The following is a 19,060-nucleotide window of genomic DNA, read 5'->3' on the forward strand; positions in this document are numbered from 1 at the left end:
GTTTTTGTTTTGGGGGGCAAAACGCAAAGCAGGCTGATGTGTTTGTATGTTATCATCTTTTACACAGTAAAAGCAATGCTTTCAAGTTTCTGAAGACACGTTAAGCCATAGCTCTTTGGCTACACGAACAAATCCTTTCAATTCTTCTGGGTTATACTCCATTCAGCTACTTAGTCATACCACTAGATGCCTACACAGTTTAGAAAGCTGTAAGCAGTTGAGCGAACCGACTGTAAATTAGCTTCAACAATTGCCTTACAAACCTGTTTTTTCAACTTAAATTCATGCCTGTTCAGTGAAATTAATTGCCTTTACGAACACATCCACATTCACCAACCTCTTTGAGTTACATTCAACTCTCCATTGGGACTGAAAGGAAATATTGATTCAGTTTGATTTTTGGAAAATATTTTGTGAATGTACTTTTAACTACATTTGCCAAAGACTTAGTTTGATATTTAATATTTTATTTACAGTATATGTATGCATAAGTAAAGCAGTATTATCTTTTAAATGCGTAGTCAACACTGAAAATGTATGTTGTGACTTTTCAGCAGGCGAACATCATGATGCATATGACTGTAATGAAAAAGTTCAGTGACTCAATATTCCAACAGTTTGCAACAGTTGCTGCTTTGTAGAATGATTTGTGAATAATGTGAAGACAATTCTTCCCTGTAAATAATATCACACACACCATTGCAGTATCATACTAATGTACTGGTTCTCTTTGTAGATATACAGACTGAAAAAAAAAACAAAAAACAAAAAAAAAACATGCATTACATTTGTGTCTTAATGTAATGTTGTGCTCTGAGGAAGTGCACAACAACTATATAACCTGTGGCTGCGTCAGTAGCAGGTTTCAGATGCTAACATCACACAGGCTGTCTTTGTCATGTTATTTTATTTTCATGATATTGTCATGATGATGTTTTATGTCACTATGCAATGAGTTAAATGGCTTTCTGTATCATCTTTTGTTGCTCTAAACAAGTAAAACCCAGTGAAAAACAGCATAAAAGTTAAGACGTACAAAAGACCTGAAGTGTGAAATGGTTTCACTTTTGTTCCACAAATTCCCTTCAAACAAGACGCGATCAAACTGAAGTCCTTGGCAACAATCAAAGATAATTGTCCTGTTTGCTGTGAGTAGATTTGATCATTATGCTAATCCGAATTATAGTCATCTGTGCCTCCATGTATGGAAACACATCCACAGGTTTATTCCCAGAGTCATCTTTCCACTCTAATCTTTTCCAAGCTATTGACCCTGCAGCCAATACAACTCTATAATGTGAGGCATCCAAGATGACGTTTACTTTAATTCTACACAAGCAAATACATCAGCTGGTACCAGGGTTAACTGTCACTGCTAAGGGCACCAGATAACAGAGAGACAGACTGTGGCCGTGCTCTTCAAGGGAACCTCTCCTCAATACATTGCACAAAGGATTTGCCTATTTCTGTCTATGTGGCTGGACGTACCTAAAGAGGAAATACTGGCACAGAGAGCAAGACATGTCATTCAGGCGAAGTCATTGCTTTAGGAAGTGGAGCCCCTCTGAGGGAATGGGTCTTCTGCTGTTGTAAAGATGATACAGGAGATGTGTCATGGACATAAAAAGGATTTCTGATGAAAATCTATACAGAAAGCCTTGTGGCCTCAATCATTGTTCTGTTTCAGTTCTGTTCCAATTCTTTTTGTGCACATGAGAAATAAATTCTTTTATATGTCAGTCGTTGACTAGGCGTCTTCCTCATTATTAACCTCATAAGAAAATGATTCAGAGTTCAAGGTTTTTCGCAGAGTGTAGGTGCCGCTCGTATATTGACTTTTTTTTTCCCCTTTCTTTTTTTTATGAAGAGAGGGGCCCACAGGAGGGATTCATATGGGTTACAGCTCTAAAAAGTAAAATACACAATAGGTGCATAGAATTTTGTTTGTGTGGTTTAGTGTGTGAATGTCTGCAGAAATCATCTGCATTATGATTCCTGTTAAAAATGTAGTGTACAATAAAAAGAATGATTGCATTATGTTAGAGTGTGTTTGTGTGCAGGACAGACAGAATGAAAAGTAAAACAGAAAGGAGAGGAGAAGAATGGGAAACAAATAAAAAGGACAGTAGGCAAGGCTGCCGAGTATTGCTCCAGCTTCTGACTCCAGTATATTTAATGATGCATCAGTTTCATCGTGCTATACCACACTGCTGCTGCTGCTGCTACTTCGCTCTCTCTGCACCCTCTTCTCTGCAACCCATCCAGTTGTAATTCAATTTCTCTGCTTCCTCTGCCTATTGTTTATTTCATGGATCCCCTGTGAAGCATCAAAAGCTGCTGTTTCTGTCAGCCCCTAACTGTCCTATGTGTTTGTCATTCAGGCCTTGTTAAAAGATGAAAAAACACACACACACGCACACACACACACTAACACGCCCTCTTCTCCCAGCTGAGAATTCCCAGTGGTAAAATTATTCCATTTAGATGGGAACTTTTTTGTCACTACCCTGTCTAAATTGGCATATCCGGCTCTCTCGTAGAAACCAATAAACTGTGAACCCGAATGCATCTGTCAGTCAAGCTCATCTTTACTTTAGCAGGCCAGATGACAACAACAGGAGAAAAGGCACTCTCTCTCACGCACACACACACAACAGTAGAACGGGGTACACTGATTGGCTCTCATCAGTTAGGCATTACGGAAAGCACCTGTCATCGTCTAGGCTTCTCAAACCTCGCACAGAGAGGCCCTGCCACAGGGGCCAATGGGCCTCGCACAAGATGTACTCAAACACTTCATCCTCATTGTCAACTTGGCGTGGTGATGCCCTGCAGCTAGGCCCCTTTGGCATGATTCATGGGTGTCGCTGGTAATATATACAGCTAAACAAGCCTAGTTTAAAGAGCTGGTGGCTGGACACAATCTGATGCAAGTTTCTGTAAATTTAAAGTTTTATTCAACGTGTTGCATTAATTATCTTCATTATTCATTTCACTCTTTGATGACTGTGACACCTAAGTTTTTCAAATAAGACTGTTTGACAGCAGTGGTGGAAAAAACTAAAATTTAAGTACAAAACTCAAGTACAGTTTACTTTGAGGTGCTTATACAAGCTTAATATAATTTCACCGGCCTTTTTTCTTTATTAGCACTCTTACTAACCATACTGGCTTTGGACCTATTATTCCAACACATATATCCCACAGCTGTAGTTACTTTACCGATTAAAATTAAAAACATTAAACATTAAAAAACATTTGACGAGCTCATAAATTACACTCAATTTGTTCTGTTTGAATAACTATTGAGGTTCCAAAGGAGTCAAATTGTCTGCATTCATTTCATAATAAGCAAAATGTTGTTTTCTCTAATTTCTCTTTTTCTCTGTTTCCTTTACCAGAACAAGCGACCACTGGACCAAACCGGTAAGTCGTGAATAAAGAAGTGAAATCTAATTGGACCTGGACCAACTACTTTAAGAGCAAAATGAATATCCACAACCTAATAATTTTTATATTCATTTGTAAATGTTATAACATTTAAAATGTTACATTTGATACTTTATCTCCTTCTTGCTGAGAATAGTACTCTTACTTAGGTGCTCTCTTGAAAGCAAGTATTTTTCTAATTGTTGAATTGGTATTTTTACTCATGTATAGGTTTTAGTTATGGCCTTTGAACAGAATAAACACTGACATGCTGCAGTGTAAACACACACTAGTCAATATATGATCATTACCCTTTGCTTAAACAGCCGTGATCCAAGACTTGACGAATTTCGAGGTGCCACACGAGCACGGTATTGTTCAGAGAAGAGGAGTGGTGGTGGTCTAGCAGTGACATCCTGTCATCTGCCTGCATGGGAGCCTGTCATCAGCCTCATCATGTGCCTGTCATAGTTGATGTTGGCGAGGGGAGAGGCCAACCCCTCTGTGTCAATCAACGAGCCCTCATTAGAAACGGCTTTAATTAGTGGCAGCACGGGTGCACTATTGTTCACAACACTGTCTTAGTTAACTCTCTTAATCCCAAATGCATTTGGGTTGGGGGGAGGCTGCAGTACAGTCGTCCAGTGGTATAACGTTAAGCGATTTTATGTGTTGCTTTGTTGAAGTATTTCTGATTTGGTTTATACAATGAAGGTAAATATGGTTGAATTAAATAGCTATAAAAGTGTTCCTGAAGAAGCAACCATGGGTGAAAGGATTTGAAAATTAGAATATAGGTTTACGAAATTGTCCCTGTGAAAGTATGCAATTTCATCCTAAAATAATTTTAGTGTAGCAGAGGAGTCAGAGGGTTCAAGCCCGGTCTCTGATGATCCTGATCCTGAAAGAATGATGATGATGAGGTTATTTTCACTGTCGGCGGGTGAGACCATCCAGGCGACAAGAACATGACTTTGTGATGTTTGTAATGAGTGAGCATTGATTGACTCAACACAGCCTAAAGAGGTTTTCCCCATGTTCAAGCTCAAAGGATGCTTGGGCTCTATGCACATCCTCTACTGTTGCATAGTTCGCAATTAGAATAATGAGCAGTCAGAGAACTGTCTAGAGAAATGCAATTGCTGCATTTTTCAACCCAGGCCTCACCTGCCAGCTATATGCTATTATACCATTCCCATCCCTGTTAGATCAGTCACCAGTGCAGAGCAATTTCCCTTCAGGAGCTAAATTACCGTTTTGAATGGCCATTGTGCGACACATTGTGTAATTAAGCACTAAATATGCCTCGCTACCTGATTATGTCACTCTCCCAAAGAGGCGAGGATCTGCGTTGCAAGGAATGGTGTTCCTGTGTGTGTGGGGACACATCAAGTGGTGGGGAGGGGTTTCATTGTTGGGGAGGAAGTATGTAAGGGCATAACAAAAGGCCAAAATGGGCAAAATGGGGCAGCACTGACCTGTGTGCCCCCTTCAAGCTGAGAGAAGGTCTTCAGTCTGACGGGAAGGGAAGGGAAGGGAAGGGGGTGGGTGGGGCGGGTTTTGAGTCACAACTGTTTTGGTAAAACAGTTCAACAAGAGCATCCAGCCCTCTGCAGCCACACTAGGAACGTAGGAAGCAGAGATGAGAAAAAGCAGGGAGAAAGAAAAACGGGAGGCCACAATCACCAACCCCCTCCACCTCTGACTGGCTTCCCACACCATTTCAGTCCACAACACATGCGCACACACACAGACGTACACACACACACACACACACACACACACACACTCCCTGATGCCTCCACCTCCTCCCCTACCCAACACCCAGTCACTGTCAGGCCAAACACATGATGAATTGCCCTGTCAACAGAATTCATTCAGGGACCAATTAATTCAGCAGAAATGAACTAGAGCCATCAGTCGCTGAAAAACTCAGTGCAAAGAGAGCAAAGTAGCCCCACTTCAGCAAACGAGGAAGCGAGGGAGGGAACAAGGGAGAGAGGGGTGAGAGTGTAGTGGAGACGAGAGGGAAAGCAAAAGCGAGAGGGAGAAAGAAAGGAAGAGGGAGCGAGAGCGTGCTGGAAGTTAGTCTGACAGAAATTGGTCATTTAATGCTTTAGCGCACTGGAGACAGCCCCTGTCATAGACGAAGGCATGGCAGGGGCTCCCGTGGTATTTTATTTATTAATTATCCTATGCAGCAAGGGGCCTTTAACTGTCTCAGTCCAGCCCCGTCAGCCCGACTCCCTGTCATTTTCTTTCCACAAACAGATCCTTTAACACCATGCTCCAGGTTAATGGAGACAAAGCCAATATCCAACCAACCTTGCCTTCTCCCCCAAATACAGTACTCATCTGTACCTTATCCAGGTAATTATGTCTCAGACGATCTCCTGAATATGTCGTTGGGATGCTAATAAACCACTTTAGAGCTGGCATGCAGAACATGTCTGACCTTTTCAACTCACTCCTTCATGGTGGCTACGCCTCCCGAGGAGGGCAGCAATTATTTACACCTTATTGGGAACACCGTGACACTGGGAATAAATACATAGGCTGCATTAATTATTCAGGAAATAACCCAGATAAACTCATGCTTAGGTCCTCATAATTGACCGATATGTAACAATCTTCACAGTAAAATCTTTGTCACATTGGTTTTCCTGCAACTGCCTAGCTACCTGTCATATATTTTTCAACTCCATTTCTGTTTCCTAAACATTGTTGACAAAATTCAACGGAAGCATGCTTGCCAGGAGCTGTTTTGTTGCTGGTGACAAATTAACACTGTGAAGGGCGATACCAACACCAGCTAATTAAGGTGTTGTCTGATTTTGGGCTCCAGATCAAGAATCTGCTGATTCATCCCACGGGTGATTATGATGTCCATATGGTCAACGTACAGCCGAGCTATACTGGGAAACACTATCGGCCCCACTGCAGCGCAAGCTGTGCCAAAAGTTTGATCTTGTCTTTTGTGGTGGTGTTGGGTGGTGTTGATCAAGGCTCTGAATTATTAAGAGCATCTTTTCTTTAAGCCTGGGATCCTTTAGTGGAAAACAGGGGATGGGGCAGCTGCGAGGCTGCCTGTGACTGGCTGCCAATCTTCTCTCACATCAGGAAGTGAAATTCAACACTGCATCCACTGTTGCTCATTGATGGGCTTGTGTACCTTGGATGCCCCCTTCTCAGTATCACTTGGTTTAAAGGAATCATCACACCTCATGCAACAGTAGATCATTTTTTGAAGGGTGTTTTTTGATTGCAGTCAGTCATTTAAGTGTATTTATATTTTGACTGTTAAACTGCAAATGCTCCCAACTGGTAGTTTATATTTCTTGTGGCCAAATGATGAGTAATTACTCCAGGGCCAATAAACTCACTCTTTCTCACTCCTTTCCATCCAGTCTCTTACTGTATTGCTAAGCACGGTGAAATTACACCTAACAGACAAAGGTGGCATACAAGCCAAGTGAACCTGACAAATGGAACAGAAAAGCTAACAGAGAAGAAAGAGGTGCTTAGACCAACTGTCACAGGTAAAGTGCTTTCCTGATTTCTGTTTACTCACCGTGCTTGAAACTTGACTCGTTTTCCTGCAGCTTGCTGAAGAGATTCTGCCTGTGAGTCAGCTGGTTGTCAGCGTATCTCGCAAACAAAAACACTCATTTAGCATCGGATTTGGAGGCTGGAAATCATTCCCAAGGGCAGCTTTTTAGAGTTTAATAACATGGTCAGCTAACGGTTTCACAGGTTTCATTGAGCTGGATAGGCCATGGTGGTTTGTATGTGAGGAGTTACTGTTTCATGCAGAGGACACCTTGTGAACAGCTCCAACACAACCTCCTCTGCTTCTCATCAAACTCATAGCCTAAGCTACCACTGTGCACAACATGGAAATGCTCTTCTTCTCAAAGAGAAGAAGGATGGGGGTGAAATGTACAGAAAATACGCTGCATATGAAAAGAGAGAAGATGTGCTGTAGAATATAATTAATTAAATGAGACTAATTAGGAACATGAGAGCAGGTGCCAGGCTATGAGCTGACAGGGAAGACAGCGAGACAACATGCCAGCACAAAAAAAGAAAAGCAGTCTCACACACACACATGTAAGTGCATAAGCAAACACACACAAACACACACACCTAAGCACAGATATGCACACATACACACAGCTGCGGTTAGGAGGGTGTATCGTGACAGGCATGGGGACAAAACAACTTTCTGCGTTTTGTCATGTGAAACCCCGCAGGAATACTCATGACAGGAAGCAGAGACCCAGGCACCATGGGGGTCTCTTGCCTTTGTCTCACACATTCTCTTTCTTATTTTGTTCTGCAATGGTGGAAGGAAGTTTGTACAAGCCAGAGATTTTTCTCCCCTAATTATTTCAGCACTTGCTCAAGACTGCAAGCTGTGTAAATTCACAGACCTCTTTTTCTTCATCTCAGACCCCTTAAAAAGCTCTCCATCTTAGATGTGCACAATTTGTAAAAAAAAAAAAAAAAGAAGAAAAAAGAAAACCAAACTGATTAATTTCCTATAAAAAAAACGTCACATATACAATTATTTTGTCACCCCAGTTCAAGAATTTAGAAAAAGTCATATTTACCACTGTGTTCATTCAGAGAAGTAAAATCAACCAGAAAGCCATCACCATGCAGAGATGGAAAAAGCTTGTATTTCTTCTCATGGCCTAAATTCTTCAGCTGGAATGAAAGAAGAAAACTTAATAAGGTTTTTTGTTGTTGCTGTTGTTGTTTATTGTTCCACCCGGAAATGATTTCTAAAGCCCAGCAGAAGGACAGTTCACCCCCATTTTCAAGATATAATAGCGCAATAGCAGTCGTTTTAGCTTGAGCGAGACAAAGTGGAGGAAACCATTTTGACAGGAAGAACTTGATAAAAGCTCAGGCCTTTTTGTACAGCTAATCACAACCAAACACCAAGCATCTATACCAACTTTCTGCCGAGAAAACAGACAACAGCATTTAGAGGGCTACGAAGTCCTGCAGCCAAGACTCTGCGAAGCGGACAGCTCAATATCCAGCCTTAGTGTGGCTTGTCAATGCAACACCAAACTCAAGACAGAGAGGGATGGGGGTGGGTGTGGGGAAGGCTTTTTTAATTATCTGTGGTTGGGTCGGACTGTGCATCATCATTAGAGAGACTAAATAGCAGTGGTCACTGACTCAGGTAGTGGTAAACGGCACAATTAACAAGCTGAGGAGGGAGAACTGTATTCAATTTGAAAGCCTTCTCTCCTAATCCATCTCCAGTGATCAGCAGCGCTGCTGAGCTACGCCCTTTTACATTCAATTACATTAATCAGGTTATTACCCAGCAAAAAGTCAACATTTTAATCAAGAACTGGCAAAGTAGGGCTGGACATTATACCTAGACAGGCCTAAGTGACAGTGAGACAAGGCGAGTGATGACATTCTACTGAAGGTACACTGATGGGAAATGGCATGGGATGGAAAATTGGGTGCAGATTATTTTGTTATTGATCTGATTATATAATGCTAAATTTTTGTTAAGATTCACAAGAATGTATTGGTCATGATGTCTGCATTGTTCTAAATTCATTCTCTCTTTTAGCAGCAACTTCATGATTGTATACAGTACATGTCAAGAATTCAGCACTGTTGTTTTGTTTTTTTTTTGTTTTGTTTTTTGTTTTTTTTGTTTTACGCCTCAAGGCTGCAAATCCTCTTGGATATAATCCTTGCAGGAGTGTTGTTAGCACAGCAGGTGTGTATGTAATATAAAAATACAGCTGCAGAGTTCACATCCTAATAACTATCCTGATAGTCTCAAAATCCTTTGACTATGCTCTCTACGGAAACTCTGGGAATACATTCTCAAACACAAGCCATTATTCATGTATGGATAGAAACAGCTTGTTTAAATGCACGTAGAGCTTTCCACTCTGGTCAGGTGGGGGATTATTTCATTCGCAGCAAAAAAAAAAAAAAAAGGCAATTTATATGAATATTTGCTTACTTCACAACCGGTTCAAGTTGACTTTGCTGACTGATTGCTGACTGCACACACAAAGTGAATCTAATTTAGTAGAACCTCTGGCTAAGCAGTAGTTTCTCGCCCATTTTCTCCCACTAACAGGGAAGAAATCAATTCTTGAGCATCTATGACATTCAGGGGATGCTTGTCTAGTTTATTCTTATTTTTGTATTTTTCTTTTCTTTTTTTTTCTCTTGTCATTTCCACACATCTTTTTGCATTTTGGCTTGTTAGAAGTTCTGTAATGGCTGACCCAGGGACTGATTCTGATTCTGATTAATGGAGGAAAATTCTTGTTGTCCACCCCATAATGAGAGAAGACAGAGGTGAGAACAGCTCAATAGGAGAGATAACCACTCTTTGATCCAAACGGTCATGCAGAACCTATACTCGCTGCATCGTCAGAAAGTGGACTGCCAAGATCCTTGCTTTTAAATCTCTCCTCCAAACTTTGAAAGAGATAAATACACTATGAGTTTTTGTTTCACTAATTACAACATAAAAACTTAACTATACTAAAACTAAACTAAGCTGACTTGAAGTTCATCTGTTGTTGATGACACAGTTTGCAAATGATACCAAACTGTCTGCCCTTTCAGCATATTATTTCCAGATCACAGCCTGCAGACTATTGCAATATAATAATTGACTTCTTACACTCAGTTACACAAAACCAGCAGCCCAGAGATACAGCATCTTTACACATATTCAAAATATTAAACTGTCTAAGTGCCATTTCTTGAATGCCCACTAACAAGACCCATCTCAACTTAAGATGTCTTGTTAAATTGAGACCTTGTTCCCCAGTGGACTTAAATGTAAAACATATCTCTACCCTTGACAAGCAATGTTAATCCATTTAGTGTAACGAACTAACATGTCCCTAATTAAAATATGCCTTTTAATGATACATACTGACATCCTGGAAAACACTGTCACGCTTCCCTCCTTTAATACAGGAATATGCTAATTGCTTCAGTAACACTGGTGTTCAAATCCCAAAGCTATGTCCATATCCTGAGGGAGTGTGTTGGAGCCTTTAAACCTCTGTTCAAGATAAATAAATAAATAAATAGAGTAAAATAAAAGCTTGTGCCATTCTTTGAGAACTGTGTCGACCTGCAGAAAATGTTCTAGAGCTCTGGGGACTGACTCATTTGCAGACGTTCAATTTACCATTTTGGAGCCTCCTGGCTTCACACCACACTCCTTCCGTCCACCACCTCACCTATAGCTGCTGGAGGGCAGATAGAGACCATCAAGCTTCCACCCCATCCTCATGGCAGCTCATTTAAAACAAATCAGCTTGATTGCTGAGTTGCAGCGCTCACAAGGCCCAAGTGATAGAGCAATTAAAGCCTTCTAATTCTACAGTTCGGAAAGAGCCAGTTGGTAATTAACTATATATAATGAAAACCTTTTGCTACCTCTTGGTTTTTCTCAACATTTAATTTTTGTTTCCTGATGTGTGAGGCCATTTGTTTGATGGGCAGTAAGGGGCAGGTTTGTGTGGGTGGGGTCTGCAGCCCTCTGTGGCGGGGACCCTGGATGAGAGCAAGGCTTCAGTTAATAGGCTCTCTCTGGACAGATGAGGTCCATTAGGAGGTTAATTTAAAAATGAATAGAGGACATAGAAAGAGAAAAAGAGATATGGTGGCAGAGCACAGGCCACACAGCTCATGGAAGAAGCAATATATAGAATCGAGTATTTATTTGTGAAGAAATGCTGCTAATTAAGCATGTTATAATTAAAGAGCTGCACACCCAAAGCATCTATTGAAGCACACTCTCACAAAATGACCAAATGAAAACAAGCAGGTCTGCTCCAGACCGAGCACAACTGAACCCTATCACTTCCTATCCATGAGGCCATTTCTTAAACATTGAGGCATTGTTCAGTTGCATGGACTGCAGCCCCCGCCGCCCAATTTCCATTTCTTTCCCCCCTGCAGAAAGGCTGAATCTGATCCGGACCCATTGGTGTGTGGATAATGAAGGGGTTACCAGGAGCTGGGAGAGGCCCAGTAATTCCCCGCACCAGGGGACTGGGTTTTTGGGTGGGGTTTGGATGAGTACCCCTGCTCCATGATGCATGCACTCATGTGAGCTTGTGACAGCCTTTACCCAAATCCAAGTCCAGATATAGGCACTGCATGCATTATATAGAGATACAGTACAAAACCCAGCTTCAAACATTTTATTACTGCAAAAATGCTATTTTCCATACAAATGGGGCTCATGGTGTATGCATTAGTATTTGTATTACTTTGATCTACTGTATATATTTGAAAGGCTTGTACTATAAAATCATTGCATGTATTATAGTTGCAGTGCTGTGTTTAGCAGGTTGTGTTGCAGGATGGATATGTCTCCGGATGATGACTTAAAGAACTGATTACAACATAAACATGAGATTCAAATCTAAAACTGCTTTACATGTCATTCCCAGTTCATCCTCCTCAATTTTTTCAGTAAATGTGGGAGTAATCCAGCTCAACCTAAGGTCACAGAAATTAGCATATCATCTGGCAAAATGGTTAACCAATGTGTGGGCGTCTCCCTGAGGGGGGTCACCTTAAACATCAGTATTAAGGCATCAAGAGACTTCCACGTGCTCCAGGGTTAAGTATCTCCACTTCATTATGGTAAAGATGTGAACAACTACCCAACCTACCAACACTGTCAATAGCGATTGGATCCTGGCTATATACAGCCTGATTCGCCCTCTCTCAGGACCCGGCATGAGCCTCCATCCATCATCTGAATACTCCAGGCCCAAATCATTGCCGATCATTATAGTTACAGAGAGAGTCGTGATGATTGGCCGCAATTGTTAGATCACAGGGATCCGAGGGGGTGATCCATCACACTGGGTGGCACACTAACACCTCTGTGTGATGGGGTTCACCTCAGGGGTCAGGGCCAGGTCAGCCAGAAGAGAGTCCCTCCACAGAGAACACCTCCAACACCCTCAGTCATCAACCAAAGGCTCCAAAAGTTCAAAGTAAGTAAAATTATGTGTGTCCTCTTTGCATCAGCAAACAGCGGTAATGTATGGATTATTTTTACAAGAATCCAATATTAGTAAACAGCAAATCCCCAGACAAACTGGATCCTTTGTGTATCAGAACTACAGTCTCTGCTTCACAATTCAAGAGGAGCCAGTGACCCCATCCGACTTGTTTCTCAGAACTGGTGCAACACAACACAGTAACCTGAGGCTATGTGTTGTCATCCAAATGAGATAAGTTTATTTTCCCTAGACCAGCATTTGTTTCATCAGCCTGTAGGGTCGCAGACCACACTACGAAGCAGTGGGGAGTCTTTCTCAGCACCTGCAGCTCTATAGTGAGGTGGCCCGCTAGCAAGAAAAGGCTTTGGCCGCTGCCCAAATATCTGCCTGCACCTTCTGTGCGAAACGCACCAGCCTTAGGAAACCAGGAGGCAGCAATATTGTGGAACAAATGTCCTCTAATCTCAGCCTGCTGGTCTGGGGTCCTGGGTGGGGCCGCCTCGCTGTCCTATCCAAAGATTCACCAGCTCCACAGGCATGGAACCTTTTATAGTGACCAGTCGTGTTGAAGTGCCAAAGTTCTGTAGGTGGTGGACTACATTTATATCAGTAGACGATAAACGCTAGATTCCTGACCGTTGTGTAAACAGTTATTACTTATCAGTCAAATGTGTCTGTGTGGCTTAATTCTTATTTTACAGAACATAATAGCTCACAGAAGTTATCCACTGTTAACCTGATCTCCACTGAGTCTCATGTTTAGAAAGTTTAGGAAGACAATGATTGACTAAATATATACTAAATGTATGGATGCTCATTGTTCAACTGTATTATACACAGATTTACCTATAAACACTCATTCACATGTTATTGTATTGTAAAGATCTTTAGAAAAGACATATGCAGACATATCCCAGGCCACAAAAACTATTTGACACAGTGGGTTTCAAGCAAGACTACACACACTACAAAAGAGCTTTAGTCAGAGGTCTTGTGTAAAGCTCTGAGTGATGTATCATTAACATGTCAACATATACAGCACATTATGCTGAAGCTATATCCGCAATAACATATTTTAAAGCATTTTAGCCCTTTTCGCTCCATCTTGCAGATGGCCACTCACATAAAGACACAGGGAAAGCCTGGGCCAGGGTAAACAGGAAGTAGAAATAAATTAAATAGTAGACGTTCATTCTACAGTTGATAAGGAGGAGAAAAACTATAAAAGCAGAAAAACAAATATGAAGACTAAAAAGGCAGAACAACTTGACACCTGTTTAGAAAAAAAGGTTGGTAGAATCAGAACTGTATACTAAGCTACCGTTACAGCATAAAGACTTATAGACCTTCAGTGTTCCTCAGAAATACTATGCTATTTGGCTCCCTTCATTATTATGTAAGTGTATGTTATTGTCAATCGTCCATTATTATGTGTTTTCAATATACTTGAAAAATATACTTTTTTATTTTTTAAAGAGAGAGAGGTGTGGCCATTATTCAACTCCTAGCATCATCAAACACAGAAATATCATACTCTGAGCCAAATCTGTCAAATGCACTCGCAGTTTTTTACGTTCCATCATTCTTACTGAAGGCAAGTGGCCCTTTCGGCCTCTGGTCTTTGTTTATTTTGTGTTCTAAAATATTAAATATATCCTCTACTGCTATGTTAAGATATTAATAAGCTGTGTACTGTACACATATTTATTAATTTTTTATTTATATTAACAATTATATATGTGGCAAATAATGTATACCAATGCATTCTTAAAAATGAAGCTCTCTACTAGCATACTGCACAGTAACCTGTTCTAAAATAGCTTTCAAAAGCTGTTAACTGATTACATACTGACCAAAAACCTACCAGCAGTGTTGGTCTGTTATTCAAGTATTTAGTAAAGCTTCTGTTGTGTGACATATATGTCTTTCCTCAATTTACTTTGTCCATCAGTCCATCAAATATGATTTTTATTTCACTATCTTTCATATTTTAATTTACTCAAAAAGACTTATCGCAGATGATGACAAATAAAAAATTAAGATGGCTTTGGAAATAAATGATTTTATAGTGCTTTTCAAAACTTTAAATTTATTACTCGCAGAAGTTCCTGCATGCAAAGCAAATTCCAGTCTGTGAATGAGACCTGTGTCTTTTGTAGCCTGGCACACAAGAAGTTGCCCTGTGGAGTGTGTTATTGGAAAATAATATTTGAAATTATTTTCCTGATCACTGACTTATCTCTTGGAATTCTTCCACCTCCAGTGAAAAGTTCTGCAATTTGAACAAAACAAACAGAAATGCACTCATCTACAGTTACTGGAATTTATTTTTACTGTTCCAAAAACTGACTTTCCATTTTTCATAATCAGTTCTGATAGATAACAATTAAATCTTAGAGCGTGTGAGAAGAGGGAGTATTCTACTTTCATATTCAGTATTCATGCTCATATCTTTTTATTATTATTATTATTATTATTATTATTCAGTTTCTTAGGGAGAAGAATATAAAGAGAATCGGAACACACATGAAACATGAAAATGGTCAAAGAGCCAAAGATCAATCACCATCAGCTGATATACAGTATATATATGTGTGTGTGTATGTTTACTTCAAATGAGCAGTCAACTGGGGGTGGTGAGTGTATCTATGGCAACGCTCCGGTCCCCAGCTGTCACTGTGAAGAAGACGATGGGTGCCACGAGCGAGGAGACCACTTAACCTCAGCTGCTCCTCAGCTTAGGGGAGTCAAGATGCTGCTGAAACCCGTACAGAACCTCACTTAATATGTAGACAATAAGCTCCCCTCACCAGACAAAAGATGACTTCAAACCAGCCAGTGGAGGAAAAAAAAAAAAAAAAAAACAGAGTGAGTTTTGCAGAGGCTCCTCTTCATTGAAGTGGAGTTGAGAATCAGGAGCTCCAGTACAGCAGATGGAATGTTTTAGGGGTACGAGAGGGGGGAAATTGGCAAAAGCTAATTAGATCTGGTTTAACTGGAGAATCGCTTTAATTGTTAACTGTTAACTTCTGATAGAGGGATGCCATTTTGCAGCAGATTTTAACTCTGCTGTAACCATCTGCTAGAGCTGCATCAAACTGCACTGAATGAATACAAAACAAACTGGTGGAATTTAGTGAGTGCTGGTATCTGTTGAGGTTCTTTGAACAAAAATAAACTTAATGCAGTTGCCAAGAAAATATCCTAGAAATTAAGTTTATGGCTATACATTATCTATTTGGAACAGAAATTATGTTTTGAGTGGTACATCATGATTTATTTCTCATTATGATGAGGAAACATTTTTTATGACTTTCTTTTGGTACAAAAGTGTAGCACTTCCTTCGCTGGAAAAAATTCACATAATACAGGCGACAACTATGTTTCCCTCAACGCACATTTGAGAAAAACACATTAGTAATATGTTAACTGAATTTCGAGATTACAGGATTGACTTCAATGATTCCTTGTTTTTAACACGACTACAGAAACTTAAAGTAGCGCATTTTTTTACAAACATAATATAAATTCAGGGCATGGCTAGTAAAAGAAACTACTTTTCAAAAGTCATTGAGCTCATATCGATAATTTCAATCTAGTTTACATTAAAACAATTTATCTCATTCAAAGGGGACTTTGTAAATGTAATACCAAGTACTTTATGTTAGAAAATAAATACAGCAATCATTTGGCCATAGATTTCTGATTATGGTTATTTTGAACAATTATCTTAATTGTTGCCTTTAAAATGTTAGAAAATAGTGAATGGACCCAAGCTGATGTTTCCAAATGACACGTTTTGTCCTCGCAAAAGTCCCTACCAAAGCTGAAAACATCTTATTTGGAATGATGGATATATTAGAGAAAAAGCTACAAATGCTCAGCGAGTGTTTGGCATGACTAAATAATTAGCTGACTAATAAAATGTTAATTACCCATCTTTTCTCTCTGATGACTATTATATAAATCAACTAATCTTTACAAGTAGAATACTCATACTCTAAGCTGGAAGGTCCTTTGTATTTTGAGCTTCGAACCAACATTGTACTTCACGTAGCAGATAATCACTCTGCTGTTCAAAAAGTGGATAATTTGGGGTTCATCAGTTTACAAGGCTGGACTGAAGGACTCGAGGTTGGGTGGGAAGGGGGGTGGATGATGAAGGGAAGGAGGGAGGGGTGGGTCTGACAGTGTGTTGTCGAGGCTGTGACACGTATTGCCGGTGACAGAGGTTAGAGGGTCAGACAGGAGGGTCTGTTTTTATGAAGGGGAAGCGGACTGCATTGTTCAGTCCTCGCTGTCTCCCTGACCGTGCAGCAATGGCCTAATCATGCTTTGTCGCTACTGCTCAGCATAGACAGCACAAGCTCATTTTGTGTTTTCTCCTTTATCTACCATTGTCTCTTTGTCTGTTGCTGTCTCCATTTCTGTCTCTGCTATCAAGGACTCTCTTGTCTTACTCTCACCCACTCTTCTCCTGCAGGCAATCATTTTGTCTGTCTCTCTATCTTACATTTTTTTTAACCTCTCTTTCTCTCTCTCCACATCTTTCTAAGTCCATCCCTTTATTGTAGGCATCACTCCCTCTGGCTTTCTATGTATGTGCACGGATTTGTGCGTCTGTGTGTGTTTGTGTGTGTGCATCTGCCTCAGGCCATCCCATGGGAGGCTTCACAGGCTTTAAAGGCCAAATGAGGTGTAAGTCTATTAAAAAGGCAGAGCAAATGTGCAGATTCTCAGCATGGCATGTCATTCAGGTGCAGTTAATTTCCACTTGATCAACAGTACATGTGTTGCAGATGTGAGCACAGTGAGACTTGCAGGTCAGCATCAACGCATCTACCGTCATCTTTAGCAGCCTCAGGTGAACTTTCAAGACCTTTCTACGCTTAAGCTACGGCTGCTGATGAGAACAGAACAACACACCGATCAGGTCTGAACTCATTCAAAACACTGTCAAAGTTCCCACATAAATTCAGAAAATGACGGATTGGTACTGCATCTTTCTGCAGTTCATTTGCAATGGAGATTCTTTTGCTAACTATTCAGTGGAAACAGGACAAAACAAACACATTCGCAGGCTACACATAGCATGCTGTTTGTATATGTATGTGCCACAAAATCCCATGAAAGGACAGAGAGATTAAATAGGCCTGTTTATTCATATGAAGATGAAAAATGTGGTAAGCTGGAGGAAAAACAAAAGGCTCAGAGAATACACTATTCATTATAAGAGCGCCTGTGGGCCATTGTGTTTTTATCTAAATCGGGTCCCAGCCCATTTTCCAAACCACACCACTAGGCTAGATGCATGTGTTTCTACTTAACCTACTTCAGGTGTCCAGGTGTCGTGAGTGTAGGTCTACACAGCGTGTGTATTGGGAGTAATGTGACATGAGAGCAGTGTAACCAGAGTCTGTCAAGGCTAATTACAGCTGATTCTGGGTGTAGCTTGCACTGCTAAAAAATTTAATTTGATATTGATTTGATACTTAAATGGTCTACGTCCACTCCTATCATTATAACATGGAAGGAGGGCTGCCAATACATGAGTCTTCGCAGGGTGACTCCAAAAGGCAGAGTTTTCATATACTCAGCATTCCTAGATTACCAATTTGTGCGGATATACACCAGCCAGATCATTCAGGTTTGTCGTTGCATTTGCATACACAACACATAACCAGAATACAACTAAGACAACTAAGTAAAGGCCCACATTGTCATGAGAATGGGGAATTTACACCAGCAGATTAGTAAAGTGAGAAACCACAAGGCCTCAGGTGGCTTTTGTATTTAATCCGGACCTGCTCCTGTGTGAAAGGCTCAGTTGCACCTTATATTATGTCTCACAATGAAGGAGTGTGTGACTTGTGCTGGTCCTGTAATGGAATAATGTTTCTAAACTGGAAGTTGATTCATATGTTCATAAGGTCCTCTGCCCAAAATAAAAATAAAAAAAAAATTAGAAAATTAGAAAATTAGAAAAAGCCTCATTTTACATGGTACTAAACAAGATTGCAGGACTTGTTGAACCATGCCGTAATGATGAGCTGGATGTTGAGGTGTACTGACATGGCTGCAAAGCTAATGAGTTTTTCTGTCTGTATGTTTTGATATAGGTGGGAGAACACCTGCCACCAAACTGAGTATTGCACTGTTTCTTGTGTCAGTCTGCTCTGTCTATGTGCGGGCGCTGAGGGGGGCTGAGGTCAGCAGCCAAGCTCTGACCTCTTTGGGCCTATTTCTCTGACAGATATTTGTCACTCTGTGAAGGGCTGTATGCCGTAATAGATTATTGACCACCTCAGCAGTCCCATCACTCTACTCAGCTCAGATCCCCAATACAGCCACCTTTATCACCACACAGAACCACAGAAGAAAGACAGACAGCAACAGAGTGAGGAACATGTGTTATGATGAATGAAAAGCTGATTTATAAGCTGAAGCACGTGAAGTATAGTCTCATTGGCAACCGCACACAGTAGAATTCAACAGTTCGTCAGAATGAATATTTATCGGAGCGCAAGCAGTGAAATCACATCACCCTGCATCACTTTATGGCGGCCACAAAATCTGTTAACTGAGTGCACAAG

The 19,060-nt window shown here is 40.6% G+C and overlaps 1 long non-coding RNA gene across 1 annotated transcript in view; it reads right to left on the reverse strand.

Moving 5' to 3' along the window:
- LOC115055134 (uncharacterized) overlaps nt 1–19,060 on the reverse strand; it is a 55,720-nt gene that overhangs the window by 20,061 nt on the left and 16,599 nt on the right. The gene's annotated exons all lie outside the window — the stretch shown is intronic.

The sequence above is a fragment of the Echeneis naucrates genome, chromosome 15 (genome assembly GCF_900963305.1).
Source record: "Echeneis naucrates chromosome 15, fEcheNa1.1, whole genome shotgun sequence".
Lineage (NCBI taxonomy): Eukaryota > Metazoa > Chordata > Actinopteri > Carangiformes > Echeneidae > Echeneis > Echeneis naucrates.